Source organism: Neovison vison, chromosome 9, assembly GCF_020171115.1.
Source record: "Neovison vison isolate M4711 chromosome 9, ASM_NN_V1, whole genome shotgun sequence".
NCBI classification, from domain to species: Eukaryota; Metazoa; Chordata; class Mammalia; order Carnivora; family Mustelidae; genus Neogale; species Neogale vison.
In genome coordinates this window covers 11,578,054-11,598,379 of record NC_058099.1, presented here as the reverse complement: position 1 = coordinate 11,598,379, position 20,326 = coordinate 11,578,054, and the positions used below count along the sequence as shown (strand labels likewise).

General features: G+C 36.1%; 1 protein-coding gene across 4 annotated transcripts in view; it reads left to right on the top strand.

The window, feature by feature from the left end:
* Positions 1-20,326, top strand: part of RABGAP1 (RAB GTPase activating protein 1) — a 155,140-nt gene that overhangs the window by 93,853 nt on the left and 40,961 nt on the right. The gene's annotated exons all lie outside the window — the stretch shown is intronic.

The following is a 20,326-nucleotide window of genomic DNA, read 5'->3' as shown; positions in this document are numbered from 1 at the left end:
TACCCGCTAAACAGGGAGTCCAGTGCTGGGCTTAATCCCAGGACCCTGGGATCATGACCTGAGCCAAAGGCAGATGTTTAACGACTGAGCCACCCAGGCACCCAGCACTTAATTTCTTCTATAAAAGGAGATAATCTCCTCATCCCTCATAGGGTTACTTTGACAATTGAATTAGATATGGATTTAATTTTGTAATATGTGAAGTGCTTTGCAATAAAAACACAAGTACTATTATTTGTATTTACCATGGCTTCACATCTGAAGAAGTCCACATAAGGATATGGTATCTCCCCCACATTAAGGTCTTAGAAGCTCGGTGTGGGTTAGCAATCCCAAATTTGGGAAGAGAGGCATGATAAACCCTCCACCTTCCGAAAACAACAGTGGCATTAAATTCAGTATAAAACTATTTTCATTTACTTCCTTTACTTGTCTGTAAAGTCTCTAAAGGCAAGAACAGTGTAGTATCACTTCAACTCTTTATCCCCAAAATCTAACATGGGACCTGGCTCAGAGCAAGTTCTGTTCAACTCTACAGAATTAATGAATGATTCTTTCTTATTACTTCTAATCACTGATATTACTTCTAGTCATTATAGAGCAGTGGTGTTCAAAAGGTGGGCCAGAGCCTATAAGCAAGCAGTCTTCTCTTTGCTCAAGGCTATTCTTAATTCTAAATGATAAAAGATATCTTTTTAGGACCAAAAGACCAGTGTGGGAATGTGCGTTCTCTGTATGCCAGCTCCTACTCCTGGAAACCCTGTAGCCTGGGCCAAGGGAATTTATGGTGGTGCTGTCAAACTGCCAGTTTCTCCTGGCCTGGATAAGGAATATGTACTTGGATCACGGCACCTTCTTGGCTCTGATTCCAGATAAGGTATGCCATAAAAATCAGTCACAAGGAAAGAGGAGGTAGAGCCTAGCTTGGTGACTAATTCTGTGGTTTTTCTTTGTCTTTCAGTCTTTACCAGTTTTCTAGTTTTGTCTTCCTTTCTTTTCTTAACATGCTGTCAGTCATCAGTTCGGAGGGATGTGCCTTAGATGATACGGCTTGGAAGTGTGGAAAATTCTATTATGAAATAACAGAGGCTTTAGGGAAAGCTTAAGAAACAGTTAAGAAGCCCTTATGCAGCAAGCTGTGCTATATATCAGTCATTGCAATTAATTGGCAGAGTTATAAAGAAGAATCACGTGATTCCGTTCTTGTAAAAAAAAGTCTGTGTATTAAATAATCAGTTTTCTTTTCCTTCTGTGCTCCCAAAATGCTCTGTCATCTTTAAATCTTCTAACCAGAAGATAAGAGGAGTCTAGTCTGGGGACTGATACTTGAGGGCCCCCAAACCAGGCATGTTACCTGCCCAAGTCACTTTAAGTTGTTGCCTGTCAGTCAGCCAATCTCACCTATCCATACAGATAGCGTATTTCCAATTAGCGTATTTACTCCTCTTGTACAGTTAGCCAAAGATCACTGGTCTTTTGAGAAAGGCATCTTACATAATACACAGGCCCAAACAAAACAAAACAAACAAAAATCGGAGGATTTTGAATGAACAGGAAGAGAATAAGAAAGAGCTCTTGAGATTTAAAGTATAATCAGGCATTTTTAATTTTATTATTTTTTTTTAAGATTTTATTTATTTATTTGACAGAGAGAGATCACAAGTAGGCAGGGAGGCAGGCAGAGAAAGGAGGGGAAGCAGGCTCCCCGCCGAGCAGAGAGCCCGATGTGGGGCTCTATCCCAGGACCCTGAGATCATGACCAGATCTGAAGACAGAGGCTTAACCCACTGAGCCACCCAGGTGCCCCTAATCAGGTATTTTTTAAATTAGAAAAGTTGGAAGGTAACATTGAAGTAGGCTGGATAAAGAAACAAAAGATGATAATACAGTTAAAAACAAGACAGAGACGCAATAGAGGAGGCCCAGTATCTGGCTAACATGATTTTCAGAAACAGAATGGAGGCTGGGGAGGAAATGAGGAAATTCTCAGAGAAATATCAGAAGAAAAATTTTTAGAACTGAAGGATATGAGTTTCCATAATGAAAAGGACCAGGTTGGTGTATGAAAAAGACTATGATGGCGAACCATAAAATCTCAGAACACCAGGGATAAAGGAAAATCTTAATAGCTCCTTGGTCTGGAGTAAGAATGGGAGAGTGGGAACATGCTAAATACAGAGATTTAAATAGCACTGGACTTCCTGCCACATTGAAGCAAGGAGATAACTGGGAATAACTTCGAATTTTTGACAAGTGTTTTTTTTTTTTTTAAACCTAGAATTCTATACCCAGTCAAACTTTCTTTCAAATGTAAGAGTAAAAACCCATTTTGAGATATGCAGGGTCTCAAAAATATTTACCTGCCTTACATCCTTTCTCAGTGAGTTACCAAAAGATATGCTTCCCCACAACAATGGTTGAAATTTAAAAAGTGGAAGATAGACAAGCCAGGAAGCGGGAGTTCCCAACACAGGACCAAGGGGAAGAGAATTCCCATGGTGATGGAGAAGGAAAGCCGTGGGATATCAGCTGTGCAGCAGACCTAGACGGCAACTTATCCAAGTTGGAGTAGAAGGAAGGAGGACACTAGGAAGTATGTCTTTAGAAAAAATAACTGAGAGGAATTTACAGTTCTATTTATTTATTTATTTTTATTTTAAAATTTATTTATTGAGAGAGAGGTGTGTGTGTGAAGAAGGGGAGAGAAGGAGAGAGAGAATCCTAAACAGGCTCCATGCCCAGTGCAGAACCCAAAGAGGGGCTTGATCTCACAACCCTGAGATCATGACCTGAGCTGAAATCAAGAGTCAGTTACTTAGCTGACTGAACTGCCCAGATGCCCCAGGAATTCATTTACAATTCTGTCGGATCTGTTGGGGAAGAATTGGTGATAGATATACATAGAATATTGAGAAAAATGGAGCAGTTAGTAACTGTGCAGACAAAATGGAAAATTAGGAAAGGAAGTCTAGTTATGATATATTCTGTGATTTAGCTATGAGCAATATTGATTTAACAAAAAATTGTAGCAAAATTACATTGAGAGTCAAGGAAGAGAAGTGCGTGTGGCGGGTGGTGAGTTTGGGGACTATATCAGGTACAGTATCATCTTCCATACTAGAAAGTCTGAACACACACACACACACAGAAAATAGCAATTTAAATATATTATTTATATATATATATATAATTATATTTAGATATGTATTATTATATTTAGAAATAGGAAGAAAGAAATCAGCCAAGAAAAAAGAAAAAGGAAAGGAAGAAATGGTTGCTTCTAGGGAGCAGGAGGGGAGGGGTGAGGGGTCTAGGGTCTAGTGAGGGGTCTAGGCTATTTTTCTTTGTAAGCTTTGTACTGTGACCTTTCCAAATAAGTAGGTATATTATTTTTTACAAGAAGCATAAACCATGTTTAGGAAAAGCCAAATAAATTTCAGCAGAAGTAGAGGGAAACCAGAAAGCATGGGTTTAGAACATACTAAAGTAGAAAATGAGAACCTTATAGCACTCTGTTGTCTCTGGTCCTATAGAGCAACTTCCTATTGTCCTCCTAGGAAGACAGGCAAAGGGGATATATTATCCCTCTTTTACAATTGTGGAAGCCTGTTTTGGGGACTGTAAGACCTTTTTGATTCCAATCTACTACATCATCATGATGCATAGGTATCTGTTTGGGTCTTTTTACATTTTTTTCATTTTGGTTTTTACCAAGGAAAGATAACAGACTTGAAAGCATCTTCTTTGACATTCTGGGAAGGAAATCATGAAAACAAACGTGTGTGTGTGTGTGTGTTTGATGAGTATATGTATACTGGTATGCAGGTGTCTATAGTACAAGACAGTATCAGATGGCAAGTGGCAATATGTGATGATGATGAGTGGAACGCGAAGTACTATGCAGTATTCATAGGTAAGGAGTTGTGTGTTAGATGACTTTCCTTAGAAGGCAGTATATGAGATGGGCAAGGTTCTGGGAAAAGTAATCTCTGTAGTGTTATCTCAGCCCACCCCTTGTAGAAGGTTGCTGAAGTATCCAGCTGGGCAGAGTTTAAGGAACCCAAAAGATCTATAGACAATAGACTAATAAAGTAACCTACAATTATCAAAACAACATATGACACGAGAGTGCCCTTTGCAGAGTAAAAAGCACATCTTTATGTTACATTACCATGATAGAAATCACTTAATGAAAGATTTATTGGTTTGTTACAAAACGATTGTATTGGCTTTGAACAGCATTCAAAAGTAAGTCTTTTCAAAGTCAAGCTTTAAATTCTGTGTCTGTCAGCTTTTAATAAAAACCTGTTGAATTAGTAAATTAATATTTCGGGGAGAAAGCAGAAGTTACAGCATTAAACAGCATGATTTCTTTATGAATTTTCTTCCAGAAAGACTGGGGAAATCCCCATTGCCAAAACCAGTTATTTATAGCTAGAACAGAAATAAAAAAATTAAAAAGGCCATTTGTGGGTCTCTATCTTCATTGGCCCTTGGGGAGCAGAATCTGACTCAAGTCTTTTTCATTTTTAAAAGTTCTTTTTCTTCATGACATGATATTTGTAGTAATTGAAACCCTTCCTACTTAGACTATGTTACCATCATGAATTGTTAACATCCTTGAACCGAGAATGTGTGTTGTATCCTACGGAGCACTGGAAATGAAGTTAAAACAGAATTTAGGTACTTGTTCCGGCTATTTGAGTTATGATGATGCCAACACTAAAGGGGTTGATTTAAGATCAGATGCATGTTACATTAATGTAAAGCTCTTTATGTTTATATTCTTGGATCACTTTTCTCCTAAGATAAAGAGGAAAGTAATGAAAAGAGCATGGATTTTGGAATCTCTAGCCCTTGGTTCTCTATTCTATAAAATGGGCTTACTCCCCTTTTTGTTAGAATTATTGTGAAATTCAGACACTATGCATTTTAAGTATGTAGAATTGTGCATAGAAATTCAGTAAAAGATTGTTGCTATTATTTCTTTGTCACACAGAGGTCAGAATCTCCCAGTAACCTCCAGGGCTTGCTGCAAACTGGAATGTACTCCAGAGGAAAGCCCTGGGTGAATGTGGAGTGACCCACCCTTTTTGCAGGAATCATAAACCCCTCAAGTACTGCCATAATGATTTGCTTCATCAGTACCTTGGTATTTTATGTATTTTGTCCTGCTTTTATAGTATGTTGTGCTGAAGGATTACTCCTGTGCAATTCTTAGACAATAAGATACGTGCATTTAGATGTACTTCATTAAGGAACAAGTCATTGAGGCTTAGAATAAAAGCTTTATTTAGTAGGTTAGAGGTAGAAAGGAAATTTGGGAGTGCAATGGTGAAGAGCTATCCCTTTCATTGAAATTCAAAAACGAGTTGTACTAGGAAAAAATGAAATCCTGGCAAGGGGTGTTTTAAGCTTCAAAGAGCTCTGAATGAAGAGGGGTCATTTATGCACTTAAGAAATAGACCATGTTGGGGGCCTGGGTGGTTCAGTGGGTTAAGCCTCTGCCTTTGGCTCAGGTTGTGTTTACTGATGTGTTAATTGTGATAATTGTGTTAACTGATCTCAGGGTCCTGGGATCGAGCCCCACATCAGGCTCTCTGCTAAGCAGGGAGCCTTCTTCCCCCCTCTTCTCTGCCGGCCTCTCTGCGTACTTGTGAGCTCTCTGTCAAATAAATACATAAAATCTTAAAAAAAAAAATGAAGAAATAGACCATGTAATATGTAGTGATGAAAAGTATGTGCTTGAGTTTGAATTCTAGCTCTGCCAGTTAATAACTATGAACCTACAGCAAGGTATGAAATCCCTTAGTCTCTTTTGCCTTACTTAATTAATAGCACTATTTCATGCAAGTATTAGGATTAAATGAGCTAATGCATGTGAAGCTCTTGGCCCATAGTAAGCATTCAGTACATGTTAACAGGTGCTGCTATCTTCCTTGTGTGAATACAGCAGCGTGGATAAACCAGAGGTTTCAAGTTGAGGTATAATGCAGAGTAAGATCAGAAAGATAAATCGCGGGGGTGGGGGGTGCCTGTGTGGCTTAGTCAGTTGAGTGTCTGCCTTTGGCTCAGGTCATGATCTCGGGATCCTGGGATCAAGCCCCACGTCAGGATCTCTGCTCAGCGGGGAGTCCACTCCATCCCCCTCTACTGCTCCCCTTAACTTCTGCACGCGCTCACTTGCTCTCTCTCTCAAATAAATAAATAAAATTTTTTTTAAAAAGAAAGAAAGATAGATAAATAAATTGGGACGACCTAGTCTAGAATAAATGGCTAGGGATTTGATTTTAGTTAGGAAGCGGAGATGGACTTAAGATTTTTGAAGAGGTAAATTACATAATATAGAATCCTAAAGTCACAGGGCTAGAAAACCCCTTAGAGGTCTAATCTAGACCCTTCCTTTCACAGATGGGGAAAGGGAGACCCAGAGTGGTGACTTAATTAGTTGTGGAGCTGGGACTCAAACTCTGCCCGGTCTTACACCTCCCTTAGGCTCAGTCATACCCCAGAATAAGCCCAAAGGATTGTTCAACATTTGTCAAGTGCTTAGAAAATGGGAGTTGCTAGCAGGTTTGGGGAAAAAAGGAAAACAAGTACTCAGATTTTGGTGTGTTATTAAATATTTTCCATTGGCACTTTGAACCAAACCAATTAAGATTCAAAAAGTCTTAGTTAGAAAGTTCTGTTGATGACTGGCAGCCACCTCAGAAATGTTTGTTAGGGTAAGTGAAAATACATGACATGGGTGGTTCTAGAAAGCTTACATGGCTATTTATAGTACTTGTACTGCTATTGAGATTAGAGGGCAAAGTTTTTGCTTAAATAAAATTGAAGATCACTGCTTGTCCAGTATCTTTTAAAAGTGCTGTTTCCCAAGAACTTTAAATAGAAAAACATTTAAAAAACTTAATTTCAGGAGGGCTCTTACACCTATGTAGAAAGGCATTACTACAAAAGTGCTAATAGACTTTGGTTAGTATTATACCTTTGTGCAGATAAGTTTTGAGTTTTTAGGTTGATAAAAAAAGATCTATATAGTTACAACTTTATACATTAATGGTGAAATAAGATAGCTTTTAAATATTTAAATATTTCTTGGTAATTGTTTCTTAAGATTAATTTTTTAGGGAAATATTAAAATCTCAAACATTTTTCTTATATATTGGGGCTCAAGGAAACATTATTTTTGCCTGAAAGCTATATAAAAATATATAACTAAAATAGATATCAAAACCCAGAGCATATAGTGTGAAAGTAAGTATATGAATGCAGACCTCTTATAGATTTCTGAATGCAGTTCAGCAGTTCACAGATGAAGGTATCTGTGATTAATATCATTCAAACACAGATTCTCAATTGTGTTAACTGTTATAAGAGCTGGGAACTCTGTAGAGTTGTAAAGTCATATTAATATATCTAGCTATTCTGTAGTTGCTGTATATTTTTGCTACTTAATTCTCTAGCTTAAGAGTTATTTTCAGAAGAAACTAACTTTAAAACTGAGTATTTGTTGAGGATTATGAAACGCAAATATTTTCTTAGAAATCACAATTTGATTATTTGGTTATATAAAAATATAGCTTGAGGAGTGTATCTTGATCATGTGTGTGGTATATCATGAATGGGTGATTTTAAGAAGATTTGGTTCTGGACATAGAATGCTTTATAAAACCTTTAAGCAAATAGTGTAAGTCAAACAATAGAGTCTTTATTAAGCTGTACAAAGAAGGCATTTGATACATGGTCTTACTCAGTAATATAATTGAAGTAAGTATTTGGAAATTATCACAGTTATCAGAAACAGTGTTTGGAATATGCCTTTGTATTTCATAGTTTTGTGATTTCAAATTTAGCTGACTCATTGATTACCTCCCCTCCCAGCTTTTAATCAAAATGACACTTTTTGTGTTCACTTTTGTCAGGTAACAGTTCATGAGTATTTCCTGCTTCTTGGGCCTCTCCATGATGGATTACTATGAAGAAGAAGCAACAATAACAAAGCAGGAAAAGGTTGACAGTGCAGTTAGCATTTATGCCTTATCTATACATGATTTGGGACTATTTTGCCAAACATTGAATAATTTTCCTGTGGGAAACTTGAGCCCTAAAAGGAAATGAACATAGCTAAAAGACTGCATTTCACAGGGGACTTAAGTTTATTTTTAGAGTGGCACTATAATGCCATATTTGGATTGAAACAATGTGATAGCAGTACATTATTTTATTAAAAAGCTATCTTTTCTGAAGAAGTCATCTGATTTTGTCATACTGTATGGGATAGAATTAACATAAGAAGTATATAATTGTTCAACTAACAAGGGCTCAAGTATGTATTAAAGTTAAAGGCACTTGCTTATCTGGCAGACATTACTGGAGCCTGCTTTCTGAGTCTGCTCTGTATAACATTCTCTGGCAGTTCATTGCCATACTACATGGTTGTCTTTTTGTTGTGTATGTTTAGAGTAAGTTTTCTTTATTGGAAGGGAAAAAGAGAATAAAGGAACATTAGTAGCATTGGGCGTTGGTATAGTTATCTAATTGTCTTGAGATGGAAGGGCACTTTCCTAAATGAGACAAAAATAGAGAAACCCAAATGGGTTTTGTTTCTGAGAAATTATTTAAAAAAAAAAAAAAAAGATGATTAGCAAAAGTATTTCATACTGAGCTCTACAGTGTTCTGGTTAACATTATTCATAGGAGAAAAAAACCAAAAACACTGCGTCATTTATATTATATGTCAACATTTTCCTGCTGCCTGATTTACCTCCTTTATAATTTCATTTGGGTGAGATAAATCATGGTGTTGGTAATATACAGTGGATTTCTGAATTATGTACTAAAATTGCAGATCCCCCACAGGGCTCTAAGTCCCAAACAGGAAAACCTGACAAATACACATTTTGTCCCTTGGCTCTCTCCCAAAGTTGGAAATATGCCAAAATCATAAATCTCAAGTCTGATGGGAAAGAGCCACCACTGATATGCAAGGTCTTATGGTTAAGATACATGTTGGAATCCAGCTAGCATTTAGGGAAAATGCCTTTTCTTTGAATAACTTCTAGAAGGGCCACATGTTGAGATTTTCTTCACTTTGTTTTTATGTTTAAGAGCATTATATATATTTCTCTGTCTGCATGTTGTTCTCTGTCTGCATGAAGGGCCTTAGTTACTTCTGTTTTAAGCCCACTGAACAACCCTTATCCAAGAAAGCACTTCCATATGAGTTAAAAGAAAAAGCATATTTTCAAAGTCTCTCATGTCAGTTTTAGGTATAAGAGCTAGAAGACAAAAGCCTTTTTTTCAAATGTTAGGAACTAGAAAGGTCACCCACTACTGAAGGGAATTTGCTCACTTTCACAGTATGTTTGTCTAGGTGAAGAATGTGAGCTAAAAACCAGAACAGTTGGGTTCCAGGCCGAGCTTCTCCCCTTTCAGGTGATTTAACTTCTTCCCCCGTTGTCAGAGGGTTAAGATGGGTCGATCTGTCTGTGTGATCTGTCTGTACATAAAGCAGTTAAAACAATGGCAGCAGATCCATCTTAGCTCTTGTTATTGTTGCTTAATTATTTTTGTATACATTGATTTTTTTTTTAATTATTATTTATTTATTTATTTTCAGAAAAACAGTATTCATTATTTTTTCACCACACCCAGTGCTCCATGCAAGCCGTGCCCTCTATAATACCCACCACCTGGTACCCCAACCTCCCACCCCCCCGCCACTTCAAACCCCTCAGATTGTTTTTCAGAGTCCATAGTCTCTCATGGTTCACCTCCCCTTCCAATTTTCCCAAATTCCCTACTCCTCTCTAACACCCCTTGTCCTCCATGCTATTTGTTATGCTCCACAAATAAGTGAAACCATATGATAATTGACTCTCTCTGCTTGACTTATTTCACTCAGCATAATCTCTTCCAGTCCCGTCCATATTGCTACAAAAGTTGAGTATTCATCCTTTCTGATGGAGGCATAATACTCCATACTACTTAATTATTTTTAAATCTCTAAAAGCAAATTTGTCAGTAAAAAATGAGTGGCCCTGAACCTTTGAGAATTCGTTTATTCAACAAATACCTGATGAACGTCTATCATTTGTCAGACTCTTATAGGAGTTGTAGATGGCACATGAAAAAAACAAGTCTCTGCGCTTATGAACTTCCACATTCTAGTGAGTCTTAAAACTCCTAAATATCCCTCTTATAAAAATACATGCAAAGCATCGATCACATGCAGTGTCAGAGAATTTATGGTAACCTGTAAGTCTGTTTATTAAGTCTCCAAACACATCTCAGGAATCTTCAAAATTTCAGAAATCTCTAGGAATATCACAGATACCTTCTTTTTATTTTGTCAGAATTCCTGTGTGAGGCATTCTTTAAGAGGGTTATAGTATTTGATTTTTAAAGACAAAGCTATTGTTCAAGAGACAGAATAATTGTTACTGTTTTCCTTAATCACCTTTTTTGGTTACATCAAATTAGAAATGCTTAGATTTAACATGATCAATGGAAATAAAATTTCCAGATTTTTCAGATTTTTGTAGGACCATCTTGGTCTTGTCCAAACATAAGAACATCTATTTTCACTGGCATAGAAGTCTTATTCTTTATTTTTTAACTTAAGCAAGTCTGCTGTTTCCAGAACATATATAATTAAATAACAAATGATGAGAGTTACGTAATTAAGAGAGAATGATTATACTTCAAGGATGTTTTCAGTCCTTATTTATTCCCTTATAAACATGTAGCACCCCTTCAATTTCTTTTTTCTTCTTTTGAGTTTTTATCCTAGGGGATTTTAAAAATTAAGTCTTTAAAATTCATTTCTTACAAGCTATAGCTGACTTTAAGAGCAAGATATAATCAAATTTTTTTATTTCTGTAAAAACGTGTAAAGATAGAATTCGGTATAATAGATTTGAGCAGGGTTTTGGTGGTTTCTGTTTTATTTTGTTTTCTTAAGTGTTACATGATGGATTTTAACAAATCATTTATTAACATTACACACTAGTCCCAAGATCTTTCTAACTTTTTCTTTAGGCAACAAGCTACTCTGGAAATAATAATCTTCCCTGTGTTGGTTATTTCTCATGGCAGCCTTCCACTGTATTTTCTTTGTTTGGGTACTTTCCTTTTCTTCCTGCCATTCTTAGCTTTCTATTTTTCAACTTGAGTTTACAAAGGGTGTGTATTCAAAGAGTTTCCGCCAGTTCCCAGTACCTTGTTAATCCTGAGAAGTTACCCAGTGGGCCAATTCTCACAGTAAGATGTAAAAATAGTTATCCAAAAGAATTACAAAATGTGGTACCACTGTGATTTGAACTAATGGATGACTTTCAAAACTTCGATGGGGAGAAGAAAACAGCATATAAGTATTATTATTTCCTTAGGGTTTTCTCTGCAGACTTTTTTTTAGAAGAACCTTAAAAATTAAATAACAAAGCCTCACCATTGCTTTATATCGTATACACTAAAAGGGCGTAACAGTTCAGGCCAAGAGAGAAGTCATCTATAAATCTGTCACATGAACAGAACCTACTTTTGATTACTAATAAACTTATACCCACAGCATTCATTTCACCAGTTTTATTCCACATATTCTGTTCAGCATTTTATTGAATGGCTAATAAGTGCAGATCATTATTGGTATGTGAACTTGGGTGGCTTAACCTTGCTAAAAGTCCACAAATTTCCATATTATATAAGGAGATAATGCCATTTCCATTTTTTTCTTGTAATAAACTATATTTAAGAATGGTTTTAGATTTATAAAAATTGTGAAAATAGTATAGGGTGTTCCCATACCCTGCATGTAAGATGTTAACTAAACATCTTATGTTTAGTAAACAATATAGTTGTATTAATATTAACTGAAATCTATATTTAGGGGTTTTTTTGAAGATTTTATTTATTTGAGAGCTTGAGAGAGCAGAAGCAGGGAGGGAAGTAGCAGAGGGAGAGGCAGGGTCCGCGCTGAGCAGGGAGCCTGATATGGGGCTCTATCGCATGGCCCCCAGGATCATGACTCAAGCTGAAGGTAGCTGCTTAACAGACTGAGCCACTCAGGTACCCGTATACTTTCTTTAGTTTTGCTTAATTTTTATCTAATGCCCTTTCTTTGTAGTGGATCCTATTCAGGGGTACTATATTACATTTCATCCTCATGTCTCCTTAGGCTCCTCTTGACAGTAACAATGTTTTATACTTGTTTTTGATGATTTTGATGGTTTTAGGGAATACTGGTCAGGTATTTTATAGAAGGTCCTTCAGCTGGAATTGATATGTTTTTCTTATGAGGTTATGAGTTTTGTTGATGAACATATAGGTGAAGCACCATTTTTATCATCTCTTATCAAGGGTAGGGACGATCACCATGACTCACCACTGTGATTTTGACCTTGATCATCTGACTGAGGGCATATTTGTCATTTCTTCACTGTTAAGTCAGTTTTTCCCCTTTCCATAGTGTATTCTTCTCAAGGAAGTCACTCTGCACCACTCAACACCAGGAATGGGCTTCCCCCAGGAGGGCAGTGTGTCTGCATACGTTACTGGGAATTTTTCTGCATAGGCTATTTGTCTCACCCCTCCCCGTGCCTTTATTTATTTAGTCATTTGTTTATGTAAGTATAGACTCAGGGATTTTTCTTTTATACTTGGATTATAATCCAGTACTACTTTGTTTATTTTAATTGTTCCAGCTTTGGCCATTGGGAACTCTTTTCTTTGACTCGTCTTACCCTCTGGCATACTCCTGTTGTTGTGTGTTTGTTTTCTTCATAGTCAGGATACAGGGGAAGCACTTCCTTACTCTTCTGGCACTTCTAGATAGTGCAGGTTCATCTTATATCTCCTGCCCCACTCTTAGAAACAATTATTTTTCTAAGGAGAGGTTCCTTTTACTGGTAACTGTATCAGAAACCAAGATCCTGGCAATAGATGTGCTCACTGCTACTGGATTTTATTGCTTCTAGACCCTCTAATCAACTGACCAAGCAAGGAAATACCTGTGCAGTAATGCCTTTTGATTAGTCAACATGTGGGTTCAGCAAACAGTGCATTGGAATTAGTGTGGGCTGGACTCAGTAAACTTTATATGTAGTTCTTTGCAACTTTAGATACAATTATTAGTCATACATAGACTAGAAGAAGGGTAAGACAAGTACATAAAAGACTCTTCCAAAACAGCAGGATAATTGCTGTAAGGGTGCTACTAATAATGTGTGTACACTGATTGGTGCACTTTTCTGGAGAACAAATTGGCAGTGTAATTCCTAATCCAAGACACAAGGCTTAAATGCTGGATCTTGGGGGAATGATAAAATTGTGGGAAACTGTCGTTCCCTTAGGAATCATGGCTCTACTTTACAGCCTTGTTTATAGCAAAAGAAATAGAACAGCCTGAATATTCCAAAGTCAGGGATTTAGCAAAGTAAATTATGGTATAGCCATGTTACAGGTAACTGTGCATTAAAAATGGCAGGGTAGATAATTGTCAAGTGATATGAAAAGATGCTCACAATGTTTTGCAGGTAGTAAAACTAATTATCAAAACAGTATGAACTTTTATAAAAATAATTACATAAAAAACACATATCCATCAAACATTAGCTATAGTTATTTCTGAGTTATGAAATTATCTTTTTTCTTATTTTCTCCCAGTATTATCATAAGAAGAGAGTAAAATAACTTTTATTAAAATAAAAGGGTTTTGTTACTATATGAAGAAAACAAAAAGTTAGATTTTTTCTTTTAAAATGCAGTAAGGTGGGTCACTTTGGTGGCTCAGTTGGTTGAGAATCCAACTCTTAATTTCAGCTCAGGTCATGATCTCAGGATCATGAGATCAAGCCCCACTTCGGGCTCCATGGTGGGTGTGGAGCCTGCTTAAGATTCTCTCTTTCCCTCTGCCCCTGCTTATCCTACCCACCTACCACCCTCAACCCCCACTCACACTTGCGTGATAAATAACAGTAAAGTGTATCATTAATTTTGTTATTTTTGAACAGCAGTGAGTAGTCCCATTTGGCAGGAGTATGAGAAGGGGCAGTAAAAGAGATTTAGATGTTAGTATGACATGTTAATTCTCAGTATTTGTTTTGTGAATAAGTTTTAAATGTACTGAGATTTTAGAATATAATTTTTAATGAAATTATTTCCAACAATGTACATATGTATTCCATTATATTATTATACCATAACTTATCTCTTTTTCTGTTGATGGACATTGGGATTTCTAGTTTGGGGCTATTACAGATACGGTTATTATGAACATTCTTAACTTTTTTCTTTCTTGATTGTATGTTTTTGGCTCTCCTGCGTAATATTAAGGATGAGAATTGCTGGGTCTGGGTATATGTATGTTTGACTTTACAAAAAACTGCTGTGTAATTCATCAAAGTGGTTGTATCATTTTATACCTCCATTAACAACAAGTGAGAGTTCCAGTTGTTTCATATCCTTACCAACCTCTGGTATTTTCTTTGTATTTTAGACAGTCTAGTATGTTTCAGTGCATATGTTTATAATTGCTGTGTAGTAAATATGGTATATATGATTTCTGAGCATTGCTGATTGAAATGTAAGGGACATATACCACCATACTTCCAGGATTTAATTTAAACTTCTGCTACATTGGGGATACAGAAATTTACAGACTTTGGGAGAACTGACTTCTGTAAAATGCGGCAAACATTTTTAAGGTTCATTATTACATGAAAAGCGCGTATGTTCAAAGGGATATACATTTTAAGTTATTGCAGCTTATTTATGACGGAATTTATGCTTGTAAAAGATGAAATTAATCAACAGCATGTCAGTATGTTTAAAATCATTACAAATCTCTGTTCATATTGCCCATGAAAAAATTACTGTGATACATATTTAGAGCAGGAATTGGCAAACGGTGGCCCAGGGACCAAATCAGGCATGCTTCTTGTTTTTGTAAATAAAGTTTTATTAGAAAACAGAGTGCTTATTTATTTACATATTGTCTATGGCTACTTTTACTCTGCAAGGGAAGAATTGAGTAATTCTAATGCTAAATGACTTGCAAAGCCAAAACTATTTGCTATCTGACTCTTAACAGAAAAAGTTTGTAAAATGCTAATACTGCATACTCATAGGACATTTTAGTTTTCTTCTGGAGAGTAAAGCTCTTTTTCTTGGGATGAAGTGACAGAAACATAAAACCAGTCGATGGAGGAAAAAAACCCTCTTCTGCCATAACTTTGGTAATTTTCAGGACACATATCAACTGACAGTTTTGCCATTCCCTGTTCTTCAGTCTTTTCTAAGTTGATGATGTCACTCTTCTGAGACAAACTTACTAAATTCATCATTGTTAGAATTTCTTGATCATCTTTGTACAGCTTGACTTCTGGCAAGTCAAATGGATTTAATCTCAAGTTTTTCAGCATACTTCCTAAGACTAGATATTTTAAGTCAGTGGTTGACCATAGACCTCCCCAATACATTATTATTGTTGAGGCTTTGAATTTTAGGATGTGAATTTTCCAATGCAACTTTTCTCAAGGGTGTTTTACCCCTTAATTCTCTGATGACTCCCATGATCAATGGATGAGGGATGGCAGAGTAATAAGGACAGACCAGTTATAGAGTATTTTCCTATCCTATGTGCATTTGAATTTCCAAACCATATTTCTCTAATAACTCTGCCTTCATCTTATCTTCATTACCAGTGTGATATGACTGATGTAACTGGCAGAGTCTATTTTGAAGTTTTCCGTATCCCTCTCAATTCTTAATAGAATTTATTTAACCTTCGTGCTTGTGTTAAGCCACAATCTGTCATTCTCTTAGAATGTTTCAGAACTTACACTGTTGTTTCATAGAATTTCTAGAGTAAATGCATCTGACATTTTCTTCAAAAGAATTCTCTTTAGAGGTGCAGATACAATTCAAGAATAGAATTAACAATTTTTCAGAATAATTTTTTGTAGCTATTCCAAATATAGGTCAGTGACATATCTGTTCATCACTTTGGGAAAGCTTTGTCCATGTGAAATTCATCTTAGTCATTGTTTTAATGTTTCCAGTCTCCCTTCTCTTTTTCTTTCAAGCTCCAAAATCTTTCAGAAACTGCATTAATGCTGCTTTGAAATTATAATTCTGATTTTCCAAATTGTCACTATATTAAATAACTCTCTTCAGAGTATTCCAGGTAATATAGCCCTCTTTATCTGTGCACAAGAAATCATTCTCTTTTGGCAGACATTTTGGCTGGCTATTTCGTTGTGGTTTTAGTTAACTTTTTCATTTACTTATTTGCTGTTGATTTATTTTCTTTCATGAAGTGTCTGCTCAAATTTTTGTCCATTTTATTAGATTATCTTTTCTTGAGTTCTAGATATATTCTAGATAGTTTTTTCACAAATCTGTACTACTATTTCTTATTTAAATGGCATATTGTGTTTTATTTGTTTAATTAAGTTTATTGTAATTTCACTATTAACTACAGTGTTATATCAGTTTCAGGTGTACAGTATAGTGATTCTGTACATTGCACAGTGCTCATAATGATAAGTGTATTCTTTAATCCCCATCACCTGTCTCACCCATCCCCTCTCCACAACCCCTCCAGTAACCATCAGTTTGTTCTCTGTAGTTAAGAGTCTTTGTCTTGGTTTGTCTCTGTTTTTCCTTTGCTTGTTTGCTTTGTTTCTTAAATTCCACTTATGAGTGAAATCATATGGTGTTTTACTTTCTCTGACTGATTTATTGCTTAGCATTATACTCTAGCTCCATCTATGTTGTTGTAAATGGCAAGATTTTATTCCTTTTTATGGCTGAGTAATATTCCATTTGTGTGTGTATACCACATTTATATTACATACATGCATACATGTACAGATATACATGTAGCATATCTTGTTGATCCATTCTGCTATCAGTGGACACTTGGGTTGCTTCTGTAATTTGACCATTGTAAATAATGTTAAAGTAGACATGGGGGTGAATGTATCCCTGAATTAATGTTTTTGTATTTGAGGGGTAAATACCCAGTAGTGTGATTCCTGGATAGTAGGACAGTTCTATTTTTAACTTTCTGAGGAACCTCCACACTGTTTTTCCCAGTGGCTACACCAGTTTGCATTCCCACCAATAGTGCACAAGGGTTTTCCCTTTTTTTCCTCATTCTCACCAACACTTGTTGTTTCTTGTGTTTTTGATCTTAGCCATTCTGACAATTATGAGGTGATACCTCATTGTAGTTTTTTTGGGGACTTTTTTTTTTAAGTTTATTTATTCATTTAAGTAATCTTTACATCCAGGATGGGGCTCAAACTCACAACCCCAGGATCAAGAGGTACACACTCCTCCAACAGGCAGCCAGCCGCCACTCTCATTGTAGTTAAGATTTGCATTTCCGTGGTAATGAATGTTGTTGAGCATCTTTTCATGTGTCTGTTAGCCCTCTATATGTCAACTTTGGAAAAATTTCTGTTCATTGTTCCAGTTAATAAGGGTCTTTCCTGATTACATGTTGCCTCATTCACATGGATCTTGAATTAAACGTTAGCATTAGAGATCCTGGTTTGGGTAGGGCTGTTGACCACATAATGTTGCCATTGCTTAGTCCTGTGAAAGCATTTGAACTTTATTAGGTATGTTTATCAAGCGTTGACTGACTTTATGCCCTACATTATGCTGGGCTCTGTGGAAATTATAAAACCGAATCACAATTTCTATCCCTATGTGAATAGTTTTATAGGGAACTTAAGATAAACAAAAGTAAAAATATATATTCTAGGAATCTTATGTGTCTCTGTGTGTGTGTGTGTGTGTGTGTGTGTGTATTCTGCATATCACTAGTGATTGTGTACATATGTGTGTTCAGAGGATAGCCCCAGCTCTCAGCAGTGCTGGAGATTGCTTCCTTCCACTTTTATCCAGCCTTTTCTGTATCCATGTCAGACACTTGTAGATGCTTTTTATAGATTTAAATTTTATGTATACATTTAATGTAACCCTTACTACAACTTTATAAGGTAGGCAATATTAGTCACAGAAGATACCAAACATACCTAAAGTTATACAGCTTAAGAGACTGACCCAACTTCCAGACCCAGATACATGTCCCTCTAAGCTGTGCCCTAGGTTTTAAGACCTTGAGGTAAATAATGGACTTACATCATTTTCATCACTTAGCTGTATATCGCTAAAGTAGGACTGGGAACTCTTACTACTTTAAAGGGCTAGAATCATCTTGAGTCTCTCATTTGTATGAGCATCCTCTTTTATGTTTCCATTTTAAAATCATCTTTATTCACTTGTAATTTAAAATACATGAATTTTAAGTAAATGATTCAGTACATTTTAACTACCATCATAGTTGTGATGGATAATAATACTTCAAAAAGTTCTCTTCATATTGCGTGAGAATCCGTTTTCTCCCTTTAACTCCAGCCTCTTCCAAATACTGATCTACTTTCTATGACTTAAAATTTTGTCTTTATAAGAACTTCATACACCTGGATTAATGGAAAATAATCTTTTGTGTCTGGCTTCTCCAGTCACTTAGAAAATGCTGTTGAGATCTATTCATGTTGCATACATCAGTGATTGTTATTTCTGTGTAGTAGTATTCCACTATATAGGTTGTACCACAATTTTATTTATCATTTCACCCATTAGAGCACTTTCATATTATTTCCAGTTTGGGTTAGTATGACTAAAGCTGTGACCATTCAAGTTCAAGTCTTTACATTTATTCATATTTTCATTTCTCTTGGATAAATATCTAGGACTGGAATCACTGAATTATATGTTAAGTGTATGTTTAACTTTATAAGAAACTTCCAAACCATTTCCAAAATATTTGTACCATTTCATGTTCCCACCAGTTTCTGGGAGTTCAGTTGTTTGACACACACCCTTTGCCAACACTAGCTATCTTGGTTCTTTTTAGTTTTAGCATTTAGTTAGATAGATAGTAGAATCTCATTGTGGTTTCAGTTTATATTGTTCTAATGACAAAGATGTTGAGATTTTTTCACATTCTTATTTACCATCGCTGTGTCTTGCCCTGTGAAGTATCTCTTCAATCTTTTACCACCATTCCCCCCTTTTTAAAAATCAGTTGTTTGCCTCTTTATCTGTTTTAAGAGTTGTATGTTCTGGATACAGCACCATTATCAGGTTTTATAGGTATTTTGTCCTGGTCAGGGTTAACATTTTCATGTTTTTACCAGGTGTTTAAAGAGTACAGTTTTAAAGTTTTAATGAAGTCCAGTTCACTTAATTTTTTTCTTTTATGATTCATGACTCGTGGGGACTCCTAGAGATAGCTTTACAGGTCCCTTTCTGTTCAGCGTTTCCTCTCCAGTACTCTGACCTACAAACTCTAGCTGCCTTGCCCTTTCCATATCCCACTCTTTTCTCAACTCAGGGAAATCCTCCCCACCCCAGCTCTGTTTCAGTTCCCTCTCCATGTGCCACAGCCTGGAAGCTGTCACCAGGCAATAACTACTGTGGTCTTTGGTCTCACCTTGGATCTTGTCCTTTTGTCAGAGAGCACCATCGTTCTGAGTTGCCTTAACTGTTAATAACATATTAAAAGTGAGTAGTATGCCAGTAAAGCTCTTTGGGAAGCAGTTTGGCAGCATCTCTGAAAGTTTAAATAGTTTACTCATCAAAAAAGAGCATAGGCTTTAAAGTTAGCTCACTGGGACGAGTTTGGGGACTCGTAGTGTACAAACTTGTAATGAGTAGTAAAAAGCCATAGAGATCTGATGCACAGTATAATGAATATATTATGTAATGTAAGAAATATGGCTATAGTGGTAGTCATATTACAATATATAAATGTATCAGAGTAATAAAACACTGTACAACTTAAATTTGTACATTACATGTCAAATATATTCAATAAGACTTTAAAAATGTAAAGTTAGTTCACATCCCATAACTGTCCCGGGAACATGATGACTCAAAAGACTGGAGAAATTACTGAACAAGAGAAAAATATCACTTTGATTTTTCATCTTGAAGCAGGAGTATCAGTCTCTTAGATGGTATGCTGATGTGATGTAGTCTGACCAAGGAGAATCAAGTCCATTGTTTTATGAAGACAATGCACTGTTAAAATAGAAGGTCATGTTTCTGTGCTCCCATTTTTTAGCATGTGAACACATGAAATTTAACAAGGGGAATTTATTAGGAATACCTGAATGCTTGCTTTGTTATTTAAAGGATTGCTGTGATATATTGACATTTGTTTAGTTTTCTGCATTGGCAAAAGGAAGGGATATTTTCCTATAGCCTGTTTGAATCCCTTGACATTTGGTGATCTAGTTTCATA